The sequence below is a fragment of the Musca autumnalis genome, unplaced genomic scaffold (genome assembly GCF_047663935.1).
Source record: "Musca autumnalis isolate F117 unplaced genomic scaffold, ASM4766393v1 scaffold_5, whole genome shotgun sequence".
NCBI lineage: Eukaryota > Metazoa > Arthropoda > Insecta > Diptera > Muscidae > Musca > Musca autumnalis.
The window spans coordinates 179,246,199-179,272,377 of NW_027412088.1; the positions used below are offsets into that span (position 1 = coordinate 179,246,199).

At 36.6% G+C, this 26,179-nt stretch overlaps 1 protein-coding gene across 14 annotated transcripts in view; it reads right to left on the bottom strand.

The window, feature by feature from the left end:
* Positions 1-26,179, bottom strand: part of LOC141405664 (uncharacterized) — a 309,097-nt gene that overhangs the window by 133,652 nt on the left and 149,266 nt on the right. The window contains exons 1-2 of one of the 14 annotated variants that reach the window (XM_073990274.1): positions 6,892-7,000; positions 6,014-6,190 (exon numbers count right to left, since the gene is read on the bottom strand). The exons of 7 other annotated variants lie outside the window; for them this stretch is intronic. The gene's annotated coding sequence lies outside the window, so the exon portion shown is untranslated. Of the gene's footprint in view, positions 1-6,013; positions 7,001-26,179 lie in introns of those variants that run through there. 6 more of the 14 variants (XM_073990272.1, XM_073990270.1, XM_073990271.1 and 3 more) reach the window with 6 other exon arrangements.

The window sequence follows — 26,179 nt, forward strand, 5'->3', positions numbered from 1 at the left end:
CCTTCCAAAGACGATAGAAACTCTTTAAAGTCCTTGCATAAGCAACAAAGGCCTCTAAAAACCTTCTAAAGACGATGGAGGCTACTTGAGGGTCTTATATAGGCAATGGGGGACCTCCAAAGATCTGCAACAGGAAATATAAGCTCTCTAAAGACCTCATATAGGTAAAAAAAGTCCTCCAAATCCCTTCTAAAAGCGATAATAGATAATGGAGGGCATCCAAAGATCTTCTAAAGACAAAATAAGCTCACGGGGGGCCATATATAGGCAACAGAAGACGCCTTAAGGCGATATAAGCTTTCAAAGGCCTTCTTATGGCAAAAAAAATTCTTTAAGGGCTTTTCTTGACTGTTTAAGACCACCTATAACCTTTAATAGCCTTATATAGTCAATAAAAGACTTCCAAATATTATTAAAAGGCAATAGAAGACCTAATATGGTCAAGAAAGACCATGTTCTCAATAGAAGCCCTTCAAAAAGTTTTCTAAAGACGATAAAAGAACTTTACGGCAACGGTAGTCGTCCAAAGAAGCCTATCAATGGCTCTGCAGGACATTTCCTGCACAGTAGATGTCCGGTATGTTATATATTCTGCAGTAGATGTACACTGGGGTTATTAACTTCACACAACATGCCCTCAATATCACCTAGTCTACTCTAGAAGAGATCATGGATGTAATCTGCGCTGCAGTAGAAGTACACTGGTGTCATTTTCATCACACAATATTCTCAGAATCCCACCTAGCCTACTCTAGATGTCACTGGTGGTAACCTACTGTACCGTAGATGACTCTGCAAGTCACTTTCTTTACAGAAGATTTGTTAAGCCTCGCTTACGTTTCAGAAGATGTGCTGGATGTGATCTACCCCGCTGTAGATTTGCGCTGGTGTTATTATCAGATGTCTCTGGCGGCAATCTACTGTACCGTAGATGACTCTGCAAGTCACTTTCTTTACAGCAGATTTTGTAAACTTCACTTACGGTTCAGAAGATGTCCGACGTATACTTCGACGTATACATGCGCTGGTGTTATTGACTTCACATACAATGCCCTGAATCTCGCCTAGTCTCTTCTAGATGTCTCTGGTGGAAATCTACTGTACCGTAGATGACACTGCAAGTCACTTTCTGTATAGAAGATTATCTGAATCTCACTTACTTTTCAAAAGATGTCCTGGATATAATCTATTCTGCAGTAGATGTACGATGAAGTTATTCACTTCACATACAATGCCCTGAATCCCACCTAGTCTCTTCCAGATATCTCTGGCGGAAATCTACTGTACCGTAGATGACTCTAAAAGTCATATTCTACAGAAGACTTTCTAAACTTAACCTACTTTTCAGATGATGTCCTGGATGTAATCTACGCTGCAGCAGATGTACGATGGAGTTATTTAATTCACTCAAAAGGCCTAAATCTCACATAGTCTACTCTAGATGTTTCTAGAGGCAATCTACTGTACCGTAGATGGCTCTGAAAGTTATTTTCTGTACAGAAGATTTTCTACGCTGCAGTAGATGTGTACTGGTGTTATTGACTTCACATATAATGCCCTGAATCTCACTTAGTCTCTTCTAGATGTCTCTGGCGGTATCCTACTGTATCGTAGATGGCTCTGAAAGTCATTTTCTATACAGAAGACTTTCTGAACTTCCCCTAGTTTTCAGATGATGTCCTGGATGTTATCAACGCTGCAGCAGATGTACGATGAAGGTATTTACTTCACACAATAGGCCCTAAATCTCACCTAGCCTACTCTAGATGTCTCTGAAGGCAATCTACTGTACCGTAGACGGCTCTGAAAGTCATTTTCTTTACAGAAGACTTTCTGAACAACGCCTACTTTTCAGATGATGTCCTGCATGTAATCTACGCTGCAGTATATGTACACTAGGGTTATCTACTTCACTCAATATGCCCTCAATCTTACCTAGTCTATTCTAGATGTCTCTGGAGGTAATCTACTGTACATAGATGGCTCTGAAAGTCATTTTCTGTACAGAAGATTTTCTAAACATAATTTACTTTCTGGAAGAGGTCATGGATGTAATCTGCGCTGCAGTAGAAGTACACTGGTGTCATTTTCTTCACACAATATTCTCAGAATCCCACCTAGTCTATTCTAGATGTCTCTGGTGGTAAGCTAATGTACCTTGGATGGCTCTAAAGGTCATTTTCTGTACAGAAGATTTTCTAAACCTTACTTATTTTGCAGAAGATGTGCTGGATGTAATCTACCCCACTGTAGATTTGCGCTGGTGTTATTGACTTCACATACAATGCCCTGAATCTCACCTAGTCTCTTCTAGATGTCTCTGGCGGCAATCTACTGTACAATAGATGGCTCTGAAAATTATTTTCTGTACAGAAGACTTTCTGAACTTCTCTTAGTTTTCAGATGAAGTCCTGGATGTAATTATTAACTTCACATACAATGCCCTGAATCTCACCTAGTCTCTTCTAGATGTCTCTGATGGAAATCTACTGTACCGTAGATGACACTGCAAGTCACTTTCTGTATAGAAGATTATCTGAACCTCACATACATTTCAAAAGATGTCCTGGATGTAATCTATTCTTCAGTAGATGTACGATGAAGTTATTCACTTCACGTACAATGCCCTGAATCTCACCTAGTTTCTTCCAGATATCTCTGGCGAAAATTTACTGTACCGTAGATGACTCTGAAAGTCATTTTCTATACAGAAGACATTCTGAACTTTCCCTACTTTTCAGATGATGTCCTGGATGTAATCTACGCTACAGCAGATGTACGATGGAGTTATTTATTTCACTCAAAAGGTCCTAAATCTCAACTAGACTACTCTAGATGTCTCCAGAGGCAATCTAATAGATGGCTCTGAAAGTCATTTTCTGTACAGAAGATTTTCTACGCTGCAGTAGATGTGCACTGGTGTTACTGACTTCACATACCATGCCGTGAATCTCACCTAGTCTCTTCTAGATGACTCTGGCGGCAATCTACTGTACCGTATATGACTCTGCAAGTCATTTTCTGCATTGAAGATTTTCTCAACCTCACTTACTTTTCAAAATATATCATGGATGTAATCTATTCTGCAATAGATGTGCGCTGGTGTTATTGACTTCACATACAATGCCCTGAATCTCACCTAGTCTACTCTAGATGTCTCTGGTGGTATCCTACTGTATCGTAGATGGCTCTGAAAGTCATTTTCTTTACAGAAGGCTTTCTGAACTTCCCCTACTTTTCAAAAGATGTCCTGGATGTAATCTATTCTGCACTAGATGTACGATGAAGTTATTCACTTCACACAATAGGCTCTACAACTTACCTAGTCTACTTTAGATGTCTCTAGAGACAATCTACTGTACCGTAGTTGGCTCTGAAAGTAATTTTCTGTACAGAAGATTTTCTACGCTGCAGTAGATGTGTTATTAACTTCACATACAATGCCCTGAATCTCACCTAGTCTCTTCTAGATGTGTCTGGCGGAAATCTACTATACCGTAGATGACACTGCAAGTCACTTTCTGTATAGAAGATTATCTGAACCTCACTTACTTTTCAAAAGATGTCCTGGATGTAATCTATTCTGCAGTAGATGTAGGATGAAGTTATTCACTTCACGTACAATGCCCTGAATCTCACCTAGTTTCTTCCAGATATCTCTGGAGGAAATTTACTGTACCGTAGATGACTCTGAAAGTCATTTTCTATACAGAAGACTTTCTGAACTTTCCCTACTTTTCAGATGATGTCCTGAATGTAATCTACGCTGCAACAGATGTACGATGGAGTTATTTATTTCACTCAAAAGACCCTAAATCTCAACTAGTCTACTCTAGATGTCTCCAGAGGCAATCTACTGTACCGTAGATGGCTCTGAAAGTCATTTTCTGTACAGAATATTTTCTACGCTGCAGTAGATGTGCACTGGTGTTATTGACTTCACATACAATGCCCTGAATTTCACCCAGTCTCTTCTAGATGTCTCTGGCGGCAATATACTGTACCGTAGATGACTCTGCAAGCCACTTTCTAAATATAGAATATTTTCTAAACCTCACTTACCTTTCAGAAGATGTCCTTGATGGAATCTACTCCGCTGTAGATGTGCGCTAGTGTTATTGACTTCACATACAATGCCCTGAATCTCACCTAGTCTACTTTAGATTTCTCTAGCTGTATCCTACTGTATCGTAGATGGCTCTGAAAGTCATTTTCTATACAGAAGACTTTCTGAACTTCCCCTAGTTTTCAGATGATGTCCTGGATGTAATCTATGCTGCATCAGATGTACGATGGAGTTATTTAATTAACACAATACGCCCTAAATCGCACCTAGTCTACTCTAGACGTCTCCAGAGGCAATCTACTATACCGTAGATGGCTCTGAAAGTCATTTTCTGTACAGGAGATTTTCCGAACTATGCTAGTTTTTCAGATGATGTCCTGTATGTAATCTATGCCGTAGTACATGTACACTGGCGTTATTGACTTCGCACAAGATGACCTGAAACTCACGTAGTTTGTTCTATGTGTCTCTGGTGGTAATCTATTGTACAGTACATGTACTGAATCTGACCAACCTTACTCTAGATACTTCTGGCGGCAATCTACTGTACCGAAGATGGCTCTGCAAGTAATTTTCTGTATTGAAAACTTTCTGATCCGCACTTACTTTTCAGAAGATGTTTTGGATGTTATCTGCTCTGCAGTAGATGTACGCTGAAATTATTGACTTTACATAAGATGCGCTAAAGCTCACCTAGTCTATTCTTTATGTCTCTGGTGATAAGTTACTGTACAGTAAATGCCACTGGCAGCCAACTTCTGTACAGAGTATCCCCAGTAGCTAGTGTACAGTAAATGCCTCTGACAGCCATTTTCTGTACAGAATATCCCCTAAAGACCATATATATTTTACGGCAGCCTACCTTAAATATAAAATAGTACTCAGTCGAAGTGATATGATCTGATGCCTAAATTAAATGTTCCTGCTGGTAATCTAATGTATCGCTGGTGTTTGTGGAAGTCCTTTGCTGATATTTCTTTACTTTTTTATTTATAAGTAGGTAATGTCAAGACATATTGTTCCACAAATATCCCAAGCGGGACAAGGGAGACTTCTCTTATATCAATGAGTGCACACCCATTCATAGTAGCTCAATGATGTGGGACCTACATTTTATCGCCGAGTCCGAACGAAGACCACTTGTAGAGAAGTTTTACATGGCTGCAAAACTCAGGAAATATCACCAACATTACTGAGGGGTATTTTGCCATCGTTGAAAATTTGGTGTTGCATAGCCGCGGAATCGACCACGACCTTCTGCGTGCAAGGCGGGTTTGCATACCATTCCAATGAATAGATTGAGGGCCTCGTTAATTCAAAATAATCCTTCAAAGTATTTCTTGATGTATAATGTTACTTATAAGTAGATACGGACAGTAGGAATCTTATTACGAAAATGTTGAATGCCAATTTAAATTATTCCAGTGAATATATAGAGACAGTAGGAATCTCGTTAAGCCGTAATATAATTTTTAATAATCTCGAATTCTATTCTAAATCTATGTAAAATCTTATAACGATTATCTGCTTCTACTAGATTTGGATATAGATTTTTTTGATGCAGGAATTTCATTACGAAAATGTCGAAAGTCAACTATAATTATTCCAGTGAACAGATAGAGACAGTGGGAATCTCGTATAACCGTTGCATACATTTTTAACTGTCCCATTAGAACATTCTGTTGCCTTTTAGAAGGAATTCCATTATATTTCGTATTAAAATCTTAAAACGATTATCTACATCTACAAGATTTGGATACAGTTATAATTTATGGTTCCCTAACATTCCTAGAAAGGGTTTCCAACCTCAAAAAGATATTTACAGCTATTTTCAGGGAGCCATCGACCACATAATACTTAATTATTTGGCATTCGTTTTGAAAAAAACTTCTTGTAATCATTAAGAATTCCTTAGAAAAAAGAAACAAACAAAAAATAAATAATTACCTTTTCAAACAGTTAATTGTTGGGCGCTTTTAAAAATCCAGCAATTAAGGCAAGGTTAAACCATAGTTTGTTTGTTACTTTTGGTTATGGTTATTAATTTTTTTTCGCCACACAACTTTATTTTTTCTTTCCCTGTTTCTTTGGCAAAGCAGAATTAAAATTTTTCCCAATTCTAGCCTTCAAACATAAACAATTATAGCACAAAAACACTTTTGAAAAATATTTATTATTTTGCTTTTTTAATTCCTTTGTGGCAAAATAAATTCAAAACGTACCACACACAAAATTTTTCGGATTTTTTCTATTTTTTAGATTTTTTCAAAGGCCTTTTAATACATTTCTTCCCTAAGAAGAATTTTTAAAATTTATTTTTCCTTTTTATTCTTTTAAAATATTCACACACACTTTCCGTTTCGTTGATAGAACTTTATTCAAATAATATGCATTACAAAAGGCAACAAATGTTTACATAGAAGAAGAAATACGACGTTTGGTTTTCTTTGAATTGATGAACGCGTGTTACGGTTCACTTGAGGTTCGCGTATGCACTCTTCAGGTATTGAACTAAAATCGAAATATTTTAGTTACGCCGCCGAATACAAGACCGAACGATGAACAAAAAACAACAAACGAAACACGCCACGCCGTTATTGCTTTGAGATTAGACGCGAGCGGAACAAGTGCTAAAAGCAGTAAACGAATAAAAAGGCAACAAAATAATAAATCGGAAAAAGAAGCAAACGTAGCAGTTGAGGAATTAATGGAAAAAACGTTAGTACGACACTGCTGCCGTTTACTTCTACGGTCAATACCACACACAGCAAACAAACAGATAGACAGACGAACTGCGACACGGCTAACAAAAAATAATGGTTCACCTTTACAGGTGAAGTAATTTTCACAGAATGAAAACGCCACAAAAAGCACAAAAATCGAAAAGCCAGACCAAGCAGCCAGCCAGCCAAGCTAACAAAACAATTTACACTCTCAACAAGCAGACAGGCCGCGAGACAGCCAGCCAAACAAAACAGCAGCAGAGGTAATACGCTAAACAATTGTAAAGCAAACTATGCCACAAAAACAGCAATAACCCAGCAAACCCAGCAAAGGCAGACACTAAAAAACAGAGACTAAAGTCTCAGGGATAGATTCACCACAAAGTACCCGATTACTTGTAACTTATGGTTAAGAGATTCAAATGCGATCACTGTTCGACTAGTACTCACACTGCTTGGTCAGCGTTTGGCGCCGCACATCACCCCAAAGATCTTGCAAATGCAAAAAATGCAAAAGAGTACCAAATACCTCAGCCCAGCCATCCATCTAGCCCACAAATGCTTAACAAAAGAATAGTTGTTGCCGGCGTTAACGCACAAAATTGCAGAGAAACTTCGGTCAACGCAGCCGCTGGCTGCTACCACCAAAACAATGCCGTCTATTGAATTGTCGTAAATTATTTGTAAAGCTGAGGCAAAGATTTTTTCTGTTGGTTGTGTGTTTGCTCCGTTGTCGTTTCTTTACTCATTTAGTTGCTTATTACCAAATTAACAAAGGAAAGCCCAACATTACGAGGGGTGGTATCGCAGAAGTGGCCATGGCAAATTGAGTGGCCAACAAAGTTGAACCTAATACCAACATCATTTCTTCGAACTCCAAAAGTGATGGTGGTCTAAAGGATGACCTAAAAGTCTCATTCAAGGAAGACCAAAAAGGCTACTTCAAGGAATTACTGAAGATCTCTCTCCAGGAAGACCTAAAGGTCGCCATCAATGAAGACCTAAGTGCCTCCTTCAAGGAAGTCCTTATGGTCTCCTTCAAGGAATATCTAAAGGTCGCCATCAAAAGAGACCTAAAGGTTAACATCAAGGAAAATCTAAAGGTTAACATCAAGGAAGACCTTAAGAAGAAGATTAGAAGGGTATTTTCAACTACCAAAGGTTGCTATTTGTTTTTATTTGTAAAAAAATATTCAGAAATTTCAACCGAATTCCTGACTGCTTTAGTACTTCAATAACTTAAGGCAGGAGACAGCAGACTTATTGCGAAAAACCTCGTTTCCGCCACATACAGAAGCGCCAACTACATTACATCTGTGAATATAGCACGGACTTCAACCTTTTCCATTTGCAGGATGATGTAATTAGATACAACATCACCCTGTAATTTGATCACTTTTCTATCTACTCCCAACTTTCAGAAGCGCCAAAGGTACGGTAGATTAACAACAGCTTATTCTGTATATGATCCAGGAACTTTGTGCTGAATATCAGGTGCTTCGAGTAGTAGGAATATTTTATAGATTTGTTCCTTTACTTTTTTTAATGGTAAAAGTGGTAAAAGAGAAAATTGTCGAGTAGTAGGAGTATTTTATAGATATGTTCCTTTACTTTTTTAATGGTAAAAGTGGTAAAAGAGAAAACTGTCAAAGTTTGCAGTTTCACCCGAAAAGTAAAGGAACTGAAAAATATATGATCTGATAACAATGTCAAAAAGAACACACAAAAATTTAATTTTCCCCTTTTATTTAATTTTAATTTCGTCTTTAATTTTGTTTTATCAGCGTTCGTTTTTTTCTGTTAATTTGCTTCTTCATTGCTAAATAATCTTCAAACAAATGTCGAAAAATCAGTTTTACCATTTTTTACCCGAAGAAATTTGTCTGGTAGCCTGAGGTAGGAGAGGAAGCAAGTTTTGTTCTCTCTCTTAAAAATTGCTTCCAGTTTTACCATTTTTTGGGATTAAGGAACGCTTTGCAGGTTAAAGTGATAAGAAATGGTAACCTCAGGCAAGTAAACAAACACAACTTATGTTAAAGGCATCTTTTGCAAAATCTTCTGAAGAGCAGATGTTGTCCAAAAGATTTTCGGTACAGAAACTTACTTCCAGAGGCATGTGCTGTACAGCAGATAACCACCAGAGACAGCTCGAATAGACTAGGTTAGTTGCAGGGCATCGGATGTAAATCTACTGCAGAGTATATTATATCCAAGACATCTTCTGATAAGTAAGTGATGTTCAGAAAAAAACTTTTGTACAGAAAATGACTTTCAGTGCCATCTATGGTACAGTAGAGAGTACAGAGACATCTAGAGTAGACTAGGTGAGATTCAGGGCATATTGTGTGAAGTAGTTAACCCCGGCGTATATCTACTGCAAAGTATATAACATCCAGGACATCTTCGGAAAAGTAAATCAAGTCCAGTAGATCTTCTGTACAGCAACCGACTTCTAGAACCATGTACCGTACAGTAGATTACCGTTAGAGACATCTAGAGTATGCTAGGATAGCTTCAGGGCAGAGTATCTTACATCCTGCACATCTCCTGAAAAGTATGTGAAATTCAGAAAATTTTCTGTACAGAAAATGACTTTTAGAGCCATCTACGGTACAGTAGTTTACCGCCAGAGACATCTAGAGTAAACTAGGTGAGATTGAAAGCACATTCAAAGACAAAAAATGGTAAACTTTGGACAAGATGCATAATGCAGTTCAATTTTACTATTAAGCCGTAGAAGGTGTTTGTGTATATGAGACAATTAACAGAACACAGCGGCAACAAAAACAAATATAACATAATTTCATGTCACAATATTGTAACATAACATAATCGAGCGCCATCTACCGATGTATAGTAGCAATGGAAATATCTCATCTCGTCATATAATAGTCTTTGGCACATTGTGTTAAGAAAAAAATCCCAGCGTACATCTACTGCAGAGTATATGACATCCAGGAGATTATCTGAGCAGCAGATGACCTGCAGAGCCATTTACCGTACATTAGATTACAACCGGGCCCTCTAGAATAGACTTGCTGATATGCTGGCTATCTACGATACAGTAGAGACATCTATGGTAGACTAAGTGAGACTGAGGGCAAATTGTGTGAAGTAAATAAACCCAGCGTATATCTACTTCAGAGTATATAACATCCAGGACATCTTCTGAATGTTGTTCAACAACCGATTTCTAGAGGCATCTACCGTGCAGTACCCCAGAGACATCTGGAATAGACTAGGTGAGCTTCAGGGTATCTGGTGTGAAGTAAATAACCCCAGTGTACATCTGCTGCAGCGTCGATTACATACAGGACATCATCTGAAAAGTAGGCGTAGTTCAGAAAAACTTCTGCACAAAAATGACTTTCAGAGCCATCTACAGTACAGTAGATTGTCTTTAGAGACATCTAGAGTAGACTACAGCGGAGTGGATTACATCCAGGACATCTTTTGAAACGTAAGTGAGATTTGGAAAATCTTCAATGAAGAAATTGACTTTCAGAGTCATCTACGGTACAGTAGATTGCCTTGTGTGTGAAGTCAATAACACCAGTACACATCTACTGCAGTGTAGAAATTCTTCTGTACAGAAAATGGCTTTCAGAGCTATCTACGGTACAGTAGATTGCCTCTAGAGACATATAGAGTAGACTAGGTGAGATTTATGGCGTATTGTGTAAAGTAAATAACTTCCTCGTACATTTGCTTCAGCGTAGAACATCATCTGAAAAGTAGGGGATGTTCGGAAAGTCTTCTGTATAGAAAATGACTTTCAGAGCTATCTACGATACTGTAGGATACTATCAGAGACATCTAGAGTACACTACAGCGGAGTAGATTACATCCAGAACATCTTCTGAAACGTAAGTGAGATTTGGAAAATCTTCTATAAAGAAAGTGACTTTCAGAGTCATCTACGGTACAGTAAATTTCCGCCAGAGACATCTAGAGTAGACTAGGTGAGATTCAGGACATTGTATGTGATGTGAATAACTTCATAGTACATCTACTGCAGAATAGATCACATCCAGGACATCTTCTGAAACGTAAGTGAGGTTTAGATAATCTTCTATAAAGAAAGTGACTTGCAGAGTCATCTACGGTACAGTAGATTACCGCCAGAGACATCTAGAAAACACTAGGTGAGATTCAGTGCGTTGTATGTGAAGTCAATAACACCAGTGCCTCTAGAGACATCGAGAGTAGACTAGGTGAGATTTAGGGCCTATTGTTTGACATGAATAACTTCATCGTATATCTACTGCAGAATAGATTACATACAGGACATTTTTTGAAAAGTAAGTAAGGTTCAGATAATCTTCTATACAGAAAGAGACCTGCAGAGTCATCTACGGTACAGGAGATAGCCGCCAGAGACATCTCAAATAGACTAGGTGAGATTCAGGCATATTTTGTGAAGTAAATAACACCAGTGTGTATCTACTGCGAAGTAGATTACATCCAGGATTTCTTCTGAAAAGTGAGTGAGGTTTAGAAAATCTTTTGTACAGAAAATGACTTTTAGAGTCATCCATGGTGCAGTAGATTACCACCAGAGACATCTAGAGTAGACTAGGTGGGTTTCTGAGCATATTGTGTGACGAAAACAACACCAGTGTACTTCTACTGCAGCGCAGATAACATCCACGATCTCTTCCGAAAATTAAACGATGTTCAGAATATCTTCTGTACAGAAAATGACTTTCAGAGCCATCTGTGGTGCATTAGATTAACGCCAGAGACATCTAGATTAGACCAGGTGAGATTGAGGGCATGTTGTGTGAAGTTAATAACTCCGTCTGAACATTTTTAGTCCCAGCTTATAATTCGAAAACCCCGACTGGCTTCGTGTGTTTGAAAATCGGCAAATATTGAAATTTGATGCTTTATTTAAAATCTATAAGCTGTAAAGAATATTATTAGAAACTTCAGACCCCATCTACCGTCGAAGATGCTACCCAAATCTTAGCATGCACACATATTACTTCGAGTATGATTGGTCAGATGGCGCCTAGATATATTTTAAAGAGTGAAGCCATCAACATTTTAATAATTACAGTTTAATGCCATCTACATTTCAATAGTAACACATTTAAGCTTTTGCACTTTTGTCATTGTGATTTTATACTTTTTCATATTTCCTATTGTGATTGATCTTTACATTTTTAAAGTTAACAGCTAAAAATACACTTCTGTAAATATATTTAATACTACTACTTTAAGAAACTATGTACTACTAAATTTTATCATACATGACTAAACGACTTTGTCGCTTCTCAAAAGTGAAGCTAAGTAGAATAAAATTCAATAAATTCGTTCATTCCTCTTGAACAACTTGAACTCTGTACATCAACCTCAGTGCTTCCTTAAGTCGTTGAAACTGACAGCAGAGCATCATCCGCAATACAGAGAGTGAATCAACCAAACAATCTACGAAAAATCGTGTTTCTTTAAGAGGACTTTAGAAAGACCATTTATAGATGTTTAATAAGTATCACTTGAGCGATTTCAGAGGCCTCAGTAGACGTCGCATTATATCCTTTGAAGTTATAACAAGTTGGGCCGTTTTTCAAAGAGCCTTTTGATCATTATAACATACTCTCAGGAAAATTTCACTAAAAAAAGGACTACAAGCAACCTTTGGAAACGCCTGCTGCTGCTTGAATATAATAACACTTAAACTGGATCATGAATTAATTTTGAAATATTTTTTCGCAGGTTTTGGGGGGTCATCTGAGCAATTTCTTAGGAGCATTTTCCGAAGCAATAGAACTTTTAGGGATACAAATTGGTATTTTTAATATTATTTCCCACAATTATCTCACAACCCCTCGTTTGAATAAATCACAAAGAAATCGTTACTCTGTTGAACCCGCACCATGTATATGTGTGTCAAAGTACTGCTACTAATAACTCGCTCAGTACTTTGCAACTTCAAATGACCCCCTCCACCCTTAACAAAAAATACCAGAGAGATTTCTGCCAAAGAGCTGAGGAGAAACTATGTGCTCACCTCTCACAATTGTTGCCATTACTCACCAACGCCAAACAAGCCAAACAAAAAAATTATAATCATATTGTTTATTATTTTTTGCCGTCGAATCTGAATGTATGGTATTGGTTTGGGTTATTGTTGTTATACCAACCATATTGCCACTTCTGACGACTGACTGAATTGTTTACAAATTTAGGTATGTGTTCACCACACAGCTATGTATGTACAATGCAATGCATATGTGATTGTATGTATGTAATAGTGTATATTTGTTTGTTGTTTAATGTTTGTCAGATTGATTTTGATAGCATACGTTAGATGTGAGCAAACAGCAACAACAACAACAATTGTATATAGTGAAATATTCACACTCTTGGGTTTAATTAGTCTACCACAGCACCAGCACCATCAGCAACATCATCTAAGTTTGGCGGGGTCGTTCTGCAGAAATAAATTCTAGTGTTGTGGTATTAGTGTGGTGTTGGCGTTATTTTCCATTCTTCATTTAATAAAGAAGATTCCACTTTTGGAAATTCTTTACATGTGTAATTATTGTAGCACTTGTTGGTAATACTGCTCCTCGCTGTTGCAATTACTTACCAGCAAATTTTAATTTGTTTCCTTCACATTGCAATATGTTTCATGTCAAAGTGTAATTTATGGGTTTGACCTTTCTTTTTATGAATATTTCCAAGAAAAATACTCAACTGCAACATGAGGAGCAAACAGTTTACGTCAAATAAATAGAAATATTTTCATATGAAATCAAAGGAACAAATTTCAAAGAAATTATCGAAGTTATTCAAGTTATTTCAGGGGAAATGTATTTGTTATAATCAAAAATTATGGGATATGCTACACTAATGTTATGAATATTTAAACAGAACGCCTAATGAAATGCTACAAAAATAATTACATATTTTGTATTACACGACATATAGATGGCGTTTACAGTAAAAACGAAATTAAGAAATATTGCCTATATTTTTAAAAGAAATATAAAAAATTCAATATTATTTCGTCCACCATTATTATTAATATTCAAATAAAACGCCTAATGCAATGCTACAAAATAATTATACATTTAATGCACGACATATAGGTGGCAGTAACTGTAACAAAGAAATTATGAAATATTTCGTACATTTTTTAAATAATTTCAAAAAGTCATTATTATTTTTTTGATTGGATTATTTATAATTCTACTGGCCACAAAACTTGTCCCTTTGATTAAATATAGCCTGAATCAAGTGGACTTAATGTCAGCGCAACATGAATGAAGTTCTCCTAAGTTCATGGAACAATTATAATTTTTTTATATAAGTTTTCGTGACATGAATCAAGTCTTCTCTGAGTTTATGAGACATGAATTAAATCCTCTATATTTTCCTCGAGGCATGAATCAAATACTTTCTAAATCCATGATATATAAATCAAGTCTTCCATATGGCATGGCATGAATGAAGTCCCCTATGAAGAGGACATGAAGAAAGATTCAAGTCCACTACAAATCGACAAAACATGAATCTTGTCGCATATAAGTTTTCGTGACATGAAGTAGGTCTTCTATAAGTCGATTCGGATTGAAACAAATCGTCTATGAATAAATGACATGAATGAAGTCATCTATCTATATAAAGCAAGAAGTAAATCGTTTAAAAATCTACGAAGCCTGAATTAAGTCGTATATAAGTTTTTATAAATTCACGGGCATGAATAAAGACTTTTTTAAGCTAATAGGTCCGAGGCACATTAATAAAGTCCTCTCTTTGTTATATACAAGTCCACGAGCCATGAATCAAGTCGTCTAAATGTTCTCTATAATCCCACAAGGCATGAACCAACCCATTTACAAATCCACGATGTAGAAATCAAGTCGTCAGTGTAGAAATCAAGACTTCTTTAAATAGGACTACAAGCGCACGAGGTATGAATTCTACAAGTCCCGAATCTAGTTCTCTATAACCTCTCAAAGTATGAATTAAGTTCTATAATCTCTCACAGTGTGAATTAAGTCCACTATAAGTTCCCGAGTCATACATCAAAGCGCCTTAAAACCCACGAAAAGACATTATTATTTTGTGGCACCGCATCATTGCTCAATGCTCTATAGAATCACACTCTGTATAGAATCGTAGGACCAAATTTCAAAGAATTTTTAATTTTAATGATTTCGCGAGAATTGTTTATGCTATAATCAAAAATGTTTCTTTGAAATTAGTATTTTAAACAAAACGCCTAATGGTATGCTACAAAACAATGATAAACACTTAATAAAGCTAATATTATACGAAATATAGGTGACGTTCTGACAAAATCAAATATATTTTACAATATTTCACAGCTTCGTATAGTTTAATCTAAAGAAAAATTCTATATTTCGTCTTTTACAGATAAAAAGAACCTCCACCTGAGAAAGCGCCATTAATTACAAAAGTAAAAAAGTTTGTAACAGACCGTTTGCGAAGGTTGTATGAGGACATACAATAAAACACCAAATGTTTAGGTTTTAAAAGAATACTTTATTCACTCTCTATATTGCGGTTGATGCTCTGCTATCAGTTTCAACTACTTAAGGAAGCACTGGGGTTCATGTACAGAGTTCAAGTTGCTCAAGAGGAATGAACGAATTTATTGAATTTTATTCTACTTGGCTTCACTTTTGAGAAGCGACAAAGTCCTTTAGTCATGTATGATAAAATTTAGTAGTACATAGTTGCTTAAAGTAGTAGTATTAAATATATTTACAGAGGTGTATTTTAGCTGTTAACTTTAAAAATGTAAAGATCAATCACAATAGGAAATATAAAAAGCAAAGACATAAAATATAACAAGATGGGACATTTACATTGCTACTATACATCGGCAGATGGCGCTGGAGGTCTAACATAATGTTATGTTGCAATATGGTGACATAAAATTATGTTATACTTGTTTTTGTTTCCGTCGTGTTCTCTTAATTGTCTGTTATACACAAATACCCTCTATGGTTTAATAGTAAAATTGAACTGCATTATGCACTATGTCCAATCTTTACAGTTCTATGTCTTTGTAAAAAGTATAAAATCACAATGACAAAAGTACAAAAGCTTAAAAGTGTTACTATTGAAATGTAGAGGGCGTTAAACTGTAATTATTAAACTGTTGATTGCTTCAAGTTGTTTTAAATCGAAATTAGATTTTCGTCGATAGAAGATCCCTTTAAAAAAGTATTCTGTATACAGAAAATCCCACAAAATTTTCTATAAGTCTTCTTAAGGGCCTTCCTCCAAAAATATACTTTTATTTGCTCCAAGCGGTTTAATATTCTACATGGAGTATACAATAGAACTTGCAAATTATCGATAGTCAGACTTTCATCAAACAAATATTACATCGTCCGACACAACATGTTTTTTTTCGGTTATCTGTCGCGAATTATTTAAAAGATAATTGCTTTGGATTCCGATATAAACCAACAAATGAACTATCGATTGTTTGCCAGCTCTAGTATACAAGATCTGCCACATGTTTGCCCAGTATCATACAGCCTTCCAAATCCCTCTATACATCAAGAGTAATAAATAATATCTTCTATAAGTGTTTAATAAATAAATCAAGTCTCTATAAGTTATCTATAATTCTACGTAGCCTCGAAAAGTCTAACTGGCTAGAACCGAGTTCTGGCACGTGAATTTATACCTCGTGTCATATGAACTCAGTTCGATACGTCAAGTAGAAAAAAATCATGTCATCAACAAGACCCCTGCGGCATAAATCAAACTGTACATGGCATTCATTATTCAAGTACTCTATAAGTCTACATGGCTTGAACCGAGTCCTGTCATTTGAAGACGTACTTCTTCATGTCTCGTCGACTTATTTCGAGCGTTGCATATATGTATCCATAACTCAGTCTAGCCACGTACACTTTTAGAAGCCTTTATTAATGCCACGTAGAATTACAGAGGTCTGATCAAGTCATTATTACTGGTAGAAGACTAAAAGGAAAAGAGCAACCTAGTTCGGATTCAAATCGGCCGTCCTTTATTCTTTTATCAGAAATTACCTGAGCAAGAATGCCAAGCTGCTTACTCGTATGTACAGAGGCCATTTCTCTATAATCCAAGTTGTCTATGAATCCATGTTGATTTTATCAAGTTGTCTATAAATCCAGGTGTACTAAACAAATCAGCTATGAACACAATAGGTAAGAATCAAGACATCAGTAAGCCCAAGAGGAATGCATTGAGTCATCTTTAATACTATGAGGCATGAATCATGTCGTTTATAAGTCCAAGAGGCATGATTGGAATCGTCTGTAATACATGAAGTTAATTTACTGATCTATGAATTGACGAGGCGTGTATCAAGTCGTTCATGATGAGGTATGAATCTATATGTCCACGAGTAGTTAATAAACCCACTAGAATTGGATCTAGTCATCTGCAAATCTGTGAGATATGAATTAAGTTCTCTAGACATAAATCAGTCCGCATAGGCATGAATCAATTCGTCTATAATTCACAATACAAAAAAAACCAGTCCACTATAAGTACGCCCTAATTCACAATCCAGGAACTAAACTTAACAAGATATTAATTAATCAATGAATCCACGAAGTATGAGTCTCTATATGCACGAGTCGTTTATAAGCCCGCTAGAATTGGGTCAAGTCATCTGTAAATCTATTAGATAGGAATCAAATTCTCTAGGCATGTATCAGTCAATCAATTCGTATAAAAATTCACAAAGCAACAAGTTAAAAGTCCGCCATAATTCACAAAGAGGGAACTAAAACCTCGACAACTTCACGAGATATTAATTAAGTTCCCACCCCAAACACGACCCCATTAGTCTATTGAGCATGTATCAAGTCCTCCATAAGCCCACAAGGCATGAATCAAGTCCATTTTAAGTCCGCGATAATTCACAGGGCAGGAACTAAACCTCGACAACTTCGCGAGATGTTAATTAAGGTCATCCCAAGCACAAACTCGATGATTCTATTAAATATCGATCAAGCCTTCCATAAGTCCTCATGGTATGAATCAAGTGCCTTATAAGTCCGCGAGGAATAAATTCATTTATCGACAAATCCATGAGGCATTGAAAAAATTCATCTTTAAGTCTGATAAGTATTATCCACGGGGCAAGAATCAAGTATTCAATTAGTTAATATGACTTGAACCAAGTCCACGGAACATGACCATATTATCTATTGGTCCATGAGGAATAAAGTCCTCTATAAATTCACAAGGCATGAATCGAGTCATGTATGAATACACTGGGTATAAATTAAGTTTTTTAATCCACAAGTAGCCTATAAGTCCATTAGGAATGGGTAAATTCATCTGTAAATCTATGAGATATGAATTAAGTCATCCAGACATGATTAGTCCGCATAGACATGAATCATATAGTCGTATAAATTCACGAGACATATAACAAGTACTTGACAGGCCCGCCATAAAACCTAGGCAGGAACTAAGTCCTCAACAACTTCATAGAGTCTCCCATACATTAAACATGACCTCTACAATTCTATTAGGCATGAATCAAGTCCTCAATAACCCCACAAGGCATGAATCAAGTCGTTCACAAATCCATGATGCATTCATCAACTCATATTTATGTCTAATCAGCAAGAACCCAGTCTATAATCCACGGGACATGAATGAAGTCTTCAAGTAGTCAATAATGCTTGAACCAAGCCGATGGGGCATAATTCATGCCATCTCTTGTCATTCATTGCCATGAGTCCTTTATAAATCCACGATGAATGAATCATGGTCACTCTAAGTTTACGAGACACGAATCCAGTCAATGAGGAATGATTCAAAAGCTTTCTGATTCCACAAGGTATAAACCAAGTTGTCTATGAATCCATGAGGAAAGATTCAAACCGTCTAAAAGTCTATGAGGCATGAACTCATCCCTTTATAACATACAAGGCATGAATGATGTCTTATACAAGTCAATGAGCTACGAATGAAACCGTCTAAAAGTTTTTTCGGAAATGACTCAATTTCTCTATATGTCTATGATGCTTGAATCAAGTCATATATAAGCCAATGTGGCATTAGTCAAGCAGTCTTTTATGTTCATGAAACATGAATCGAATCTTTTAAGGGGGAATGAATCAAGACGCAAACATATCCTTTATAACATACAAGGCATGAATGAAGTCCTGTACAAGTCAATGAGCTACGAATGAAGCTGTCTAAAAGTTTTTTCGGAAATGACTCAATTTCTCTATATGTCTATGAGGCTTGAATCAAGTCATCTATAAGTCAATGTGGCATGAGTCAAATAGTCTTTAATGTTTATGAAACATGAATCGAATCTTTTAGGTGGGAATAAATCAAGACGCAAACATATCCTGTCATGAATTAGATCCTCTATAATTCAGTGAGTCATGAATACAAGTCCTCCATAAGTTCCCTAGTCATCAAGGCACAAACCATGAATGAAGTCACTTAATAATTACTAAGGCATGAATCAAGTCCTCTACAAATTCACCAGAAGTAGATATGAAGGCTTCACAAGAAATTCCCAAATTAATGTTCATGTATTAAATTCCATAGCGAGAGATCGAAGGACCATTATTTCGAAAAAGTTAATATTATATTAATAAAAAATATATAGTGATGCATAGTTTTAGAAGTGTTTTAAATATAAATTTCGAATTGATTCCCGCCTTCTTGATTCATAGAAGACTCGATTTGCGTTACTCAGTTTAAAAGAGGACTGGATTCATGTCCCATAGACTTACAGACGGGTTTATTCATCCTAGACCTATATAGGGTTTAATTCATGCATCAGACTTATAGAAGACTTGATTCGTGCCTCGATAACCTAACGTCCCGTGGATTTATAGATGAGCTGATTTCGTGGCGTGAATTTAGCATTAACTGTAAGTAATTCTAGGTGCTCCATAAAATTTCCACATAAAATAAGAATTTAAGTAGTCCTTGATTTGCAAATATAGCCTAAAAAAGTTGGTGCAATCATCAATTATTTGCTTCTCATAAATTTAGCTGCTTAAGATTTCAAAATTTATGTCGATATAAATTTAGTTAAATGGTGTGATAATAGAAAATCCATTATGATCTCATGAATTTCATTTAAAATGGATGTGCTAAGCCTCCTCAAAAGAATATTCAATAAAATTAAAAAACAAAAACATAAAATAATAGAAATTCCTCATGCAGCCACGCGTTTTTTCACACAAGGCGATGAGAAATAAAACACATTCCATTCAACAATTGAAAATTGATTACTTAAGCGTAACGAAATGGGCATTAGACTAAATTAATGGTATTAGAATAGAAGAGATTTGGATTATTTGTTTGTATTATTGTTTAACAAGTGTTGCAAAATAATATTTTAAATCAAATTGAAGGACCATTGCCGCTTTTAATTCAACAAATTTCCCAATAAATAAAATAGTCATGTTACAATTTATGGCCATAGTTTACCATACAATTTAAAATATGTTGTTCATCATTATCATTATCCAAAAAATAATTTAATGAGCCACAACAAATAAAGACAGTTCAATCAATGTTCGCAGTGATCATTTAACAAAATACCAAACACAATTTTGTTACATAAATATAAATAGATTTTGCAAAAAAATCAATACAACGTTTTGTCTGTTTCACTCTGCTCTGCACACTATAACACAACACTCACCATAATTTGTCGAAGTTAACCTAATTTCACAATTAAATGAAGAAATTATGAGCAAAGAGCAAAAAAAGTAACATCAAACCTTATTAGGAAGCTACCGCCATTGCTCAGGCAATCCCTGAACATATTACTCACTTAAGCTTCAATGGCCATAGCCAGCCAGGCCAGGCCAGGCCAAGCCATCCATCCCATTCAACTGAAACTGAAAATCATTCATCATTTCTTTTGGGAGTAGAAACAAATTTTGTCAAACAGTTGAGGTTGAGGTTTTTTAGGTGCGTCGCTGGTTGTCTTGCCACAGCTAAACGATGTTTGGGATTTATTTGATTGACCATAAATGGTTTGTTGAAGATGAAGAAGAAGTAGCAGAAATAATCACGAAACTTAAAATAGATATTATTGTGGGGAGGAAATCTTCCGCAATGATTAATGTTAAGGTAGGTCAGTTTTGGAAACGGATTTTTTCCTTAGGTTGGTATGAAGATTGATTGGTAATTATTAAAAAAAAATATTTTAATGGGAGTTTGAATATAAAAATATTCAATATGCGGATAATGATTCCAAGGTCAGTAATGTGAAATCATATGTTGTATTTTTTCAGATTTGAGTCAATCAAAATTTTTTCACATATTACTTGCAAATATTTTGATGGAATGTCTAGGGTAGAATCAGTTATTATAGGCGCCATCTATCGGAATTCCGGATCATGTCCCTTGGACTTATAGACAACTTGATTCATGACTTTAGATATCTTTATTAGTGCCTCGTGGACCTATGAAGAAATTGATTCAGGCCTCCTGTATTTATTGAAGACTTTTTTCATGCTCCGTGAATTCATTGACGACTTGATTCAGAGAATAGAGAACTTGATTCATCCTTTATGAACTTAGAGAGGACTTCGTTCATATCTTATGAAATTATAGGAGTCTTGATTCAAGTCCCGGCTTATAGAGGACTTGATTCATGCCCCATAAACTTAGATACGAGTTGATTTATGGCTCCTAGACTTATGTGGGGGCTTAATTCATGCATCGTAGTCTTATAAAAGGCTTGATTCATGCCTTGATGACTTATAAAGGTCTTCATACAAGTTGGACAATTAATGAGTACTTGATTGATGATGTCTCAGACAACTTAATCCATGTACCATAGACTTTCAGCGGATCATGTCCCTTGGACGTATAGACAACTTGGTTCATGTTTCAAGTACTTATAAAAGACGTGATTCATGGCTCTTAGACTTTTAGAAGATTTAATATATGACTCCATGTCTTATAGATCACTTCATTCATGTCTCATGACCTTGTCAAAGACTTGATTCAAGTGTTGGACCATTAAGGAGTACTTCATTAATGTCTCGGGTGTTATGGACGACTTGAGTTACGTCCCGTGGACTTTAGATATCTTTATTAGTGCCTCGTGGAAATACTTATAAAAGACGTGATTCATGGCTCATAGAGTTTTAGAGGATTTAATATATAACTCCATGTATTATAGATCACTTCCTTCATGTCTCATGACCTTGTGAAAGACTTGATTCAAGTCTTGGACCATTAAGGAGTACTTCATTAATGTCTCGGGTGTTATGGACGACTTGAGTTAGGTTCCGTGGACTTTAGATATCTTTATTAGTGCCTCGTGGACCTATGAAGAAATTGATTCAGGCCTCCTTGATTTGTTGAAGACTTTTTTCATGTTCCGTGAATTCATTGACGAATTGATTCATGCCTAATGGGCTTTTGTGTGACTTGGTTAATGCTTCGTGAACTAATAGAGAACTTGATTCATCCTTTATGAACTTGGAGTGGACTTCGTTCATATCTCATGAAATTATAGGCGTCTTGATTCAAGTCCCGGCTTATAGAGGACTTGATTCATGCCTAATAGACTTAGATACGAGTTGATTCATGGCTCCTAGACTTATGTGGGGCTTAATTCATGCATCGTAGACTTATAGAAGGCTTGATTCATGCCTCGATGACTTATGGAGGACTTTTTTCAAGCCTTGGACAATTTATGATTATTTGATTAATGTCTCAGGAATTGGAAATGACTAGATTTTTGTTCCGTGGACTTTAGAGCATTTGATTAATGTCCTGAGTATTCATAGACTGCTTGCTTTACACCTCGTGAACTTGTGCGTGACTTGATTCATGCCTCGTAGACTCTATTAATTTCTCGTCGACTTATAGATGATTCATCCTTTATGCATTTATAGAGGATTTCGTTCATTTCGCATGAATTTACAATACGGCTTGTTTCATAATTCATGGATATATTGACAAGTCGATTAATAGAAGAGTTGATTTGCATTACTCCGACTTATAGAAGACTTGATCAATCAAGAACTTAGAGAGGACTAAATTCGTGACTTTTAGACTTATATGGGGCTTCACTCATGCATCATGGACTTATAGATGACTTGATTCATGCCTCGATGACTTATGGAGGACTTGTTTCAAGCCTTGGAAAATTTATGACTACTTGATTAATGTCTTTGGAACGGGAGACGACTTGATTTATGTTCCGTGGACTTTGAGCGGGCATATTAATGTCCCGTGGATGTTTAGACGACTTCCATCATTGACTTAAAGATGACTTGATTCATGCCTCGATGCCTTACGGAAGACTTGATTGTCGCATGGATTTATTGACAAGTTGATTCATGCCTTGTCGATTAATAGAAGAGTTGATTTGCATTACTCCGACTTATAGACAACTTGATCCATCATGGACTTAGAGAGGACTAGATTCGTGGCTCTTAGGCTTCTATAGGGCTTCACTCATGCATCATGGACTTATAGATGACTTGATTCATGCCTCGATGACTTACGGAGGACTTGTTTCAAGCCTTGGCAAATTTATGACTACTTGATTAATGTCTCTGGAACGGGAGACAACTTGATTTATATTCCGTGGACTTTGAGCGAGCATATTAATGTCCCGTGGATGTTTAGACGACTTGCTTTCCATTTCGTTAGCTTGTGTGCGAATTGGTTCATATTTTGGGACCTAATAGAGGACTTGATTCATATCATGTGGACTCTATTTACGTCTCATTGACTTATACATAGATGACTTGATTCAAACCTCATGAATTTATAGAGAACTTCGTTCATGTCCCATGTGTTTACTGACATCTTGATTCACAGACGAGTTGATTCATACCTTATCGATTAATAGAAGAGTTGATTTGCGCCTTTCCGATTTATAGTGAGCCCTTAAACGGCTTGATTCATAACTCACATACTCGTAGATTTATATAGGACTCGATTCGTGCTTTTTGGAATTTAAAAGACTTGATTCTTTACTCGAGGACTTAATACATGCCCCCATGACGTTGTGGAAGACTTGATTCAAACCATGGACATTTAAGAAGTCTTAGAAATGGCCTGATTCATATTTCGTGAACTTTAGAGGAATTGATTAACGCCTAGTGGACTTATAAAGTACTTTATTCATGGCTCGTAGATTTCTAGAGGACTTGAATCATGTGTCTTGCATTAATGGATGACTTGGTTTATGTTTCGTAAACTTATAGAGGAATTGATTAATATCGCGTGGAATAAAAGAAGACTTGATTCATGCCTCGTGGCCTCGATCGACTTATAGATGAATTTTTCTCATCCTTCATGAATCTATAGAAGACTACGTTCATATCCCATGAACTCCTAGACGTCTTGATTCATTCCCCGTGGATTAACAGGCGAGTTGATTGACTACTTTAAGATTAGATTTTAGGCGACTTGATCCATGCGCCACAAGCTTGTTGATACATGATTGATTCGTGCCTCATGGGCTTATAAAGGACTTGATTCAAGCCCCGAGGACTTATTTAACATTTGATACTTTTCTCATGACCACATAAAAGACTTGTTTCAAGCCTTGGACAATTTAAGGGTGCTGAATGATGTCACAGGGACTGTGGAGAAATTGATTTATGTTCCGTGGACTCTAGAAGACTTGATTAATGCCTCGCGGACTTCTGTTGTACTGGATTCATGACTTGTGGATTTATAAAAGGTTGGATTTGTTGGACTGATCATGCGTCGGGATTTATAGGTGTCTTGGTTCATGCCTCGTGGATTTATAGAGTAGATTCACTACTTGTCGATTAATAGCGGACTTGATTTGCATCATTCCATTTTCTAGAATAGCTGATTCTTGCCTCGTGAACCTTAAAACGGCTTGATTCTAAAGCACCATTCTGAAAGAAAGGCTGCTTCTATAGACAATTTCTGAAGGAAAGGGTGCTTCCATATCACTTTTCTGAAAGAAAGTGTGCTTCTATAGCATCTTCTGAAAGAAAGGGTGCTTCTATGGTAACTTTCTGAAAGAAAGGGTGCTTCTATAGCACCGTTCTGAAAGAAAGGGTGCTTCTGTAGCATCTTTCTGAAAGAAAGGGTGATTCTATAAGCACTTTCTGAAAGAAAGGGTGAAGAAAAGGGTGCTTCTATAGCACCTTTCTGAAAGAAAGGGTGAAGAAAAGGGTGCTTCTATAGCACCTTTCTGAAAGAAAGGGTGCTTCTATAGCACCTTTCTGAAAGAAAGGGTCCTTCTATAGCACCTTTCTGAAAGAAAGGGTGCTTCTATAGCATCCTTCTGAAAGAAAGGGTGCTTCTATAGCATCTTTCTGAAAGAAAGGGTGCTTCTATAGCATCTTTCTGAAAGAAAGGGTGCTTCTATAGCACCTTTCTAAAAGAAAGGGTGCTTCTATAGCACCTTTCTAAAAGAAAGGTTGCTTCTATAGCACCTTTCTGAAAGAAAGGGTGCTTCTATAGCACATTTCTAAAAGAAAGGGTGCTTCTATAGCACCTTTCTTAAAGAAAGGGTGCTTCTATAGCACCTTTCTGAAAGAAAGGATGCTTCTATAGCACCTTTCTGAAAGAAAGGATGCTTCTATAGCACCTTTCTGAAAGAAAGGATGCTTCTATAGCACCTTTCTGAAAGAAAGGATGCTTCTATAGCACCTTTCTGAAAGAAAGGATGCTTCTATAGCACCTTTCTGAAAGAAAGGATGCTTCTATACCACCTTTATGAAAGAAAGGGTGCTTCTGCAGCACCTTTCTGAAAGAAAGGGTGCTTTTATAGCACCTTTCTGAAAGAAAGGGTTCTTCTATAGCACCTTTCTGAAAGAAAGGGCGCTTCTATAGCACCTTTCTGAAAGAAAAGGGCGCTTCTATAGCACCTTTCTGAAAGAAAGGGTGCTTCTATAGCACCTTTCTGAAAGAAAGGGTGCTTCTATAGCACCTTTCTGAAAGAAAGGGTGCTTCTGTAGCACCTTTCTGAAAGAAAGGGTGCTTCTGTAGCACCTTTCTGAAAGAAAGGGTGCTTCTATAGCACCTTCCTAAAAGAAAGGGTGCTTCTATAGCACCTTCTGAAAGAAAGGATGCTTCTATAGCACCTTTCTGAAAGAAAGGGTGCTTCTGTAGTACCTTTCTGAAAGAAAGGGTGCTTCTATAGCACCTTTCTGAAAGAAAGGGTGCTTCTATAGCACCTTTCTGAAAGAAAGGGTGCTTCTATAGCACCTTTCTGAAAGAAAGGGTGCTTCTATAGCACCATTCTGAAAGAAAAGGTGCTTCTATGGCAGCTCTCTGAAAAAAGTGTGCTTCTATAGCACCATTCTGAAAGAAAAGGTGCTTCTATCTCAGCTCTCTGAAAAAAAAGAGTGCTCATACAGCACCTTTTTTAAAGAAAGACTGTTTCTATGGCACCTTT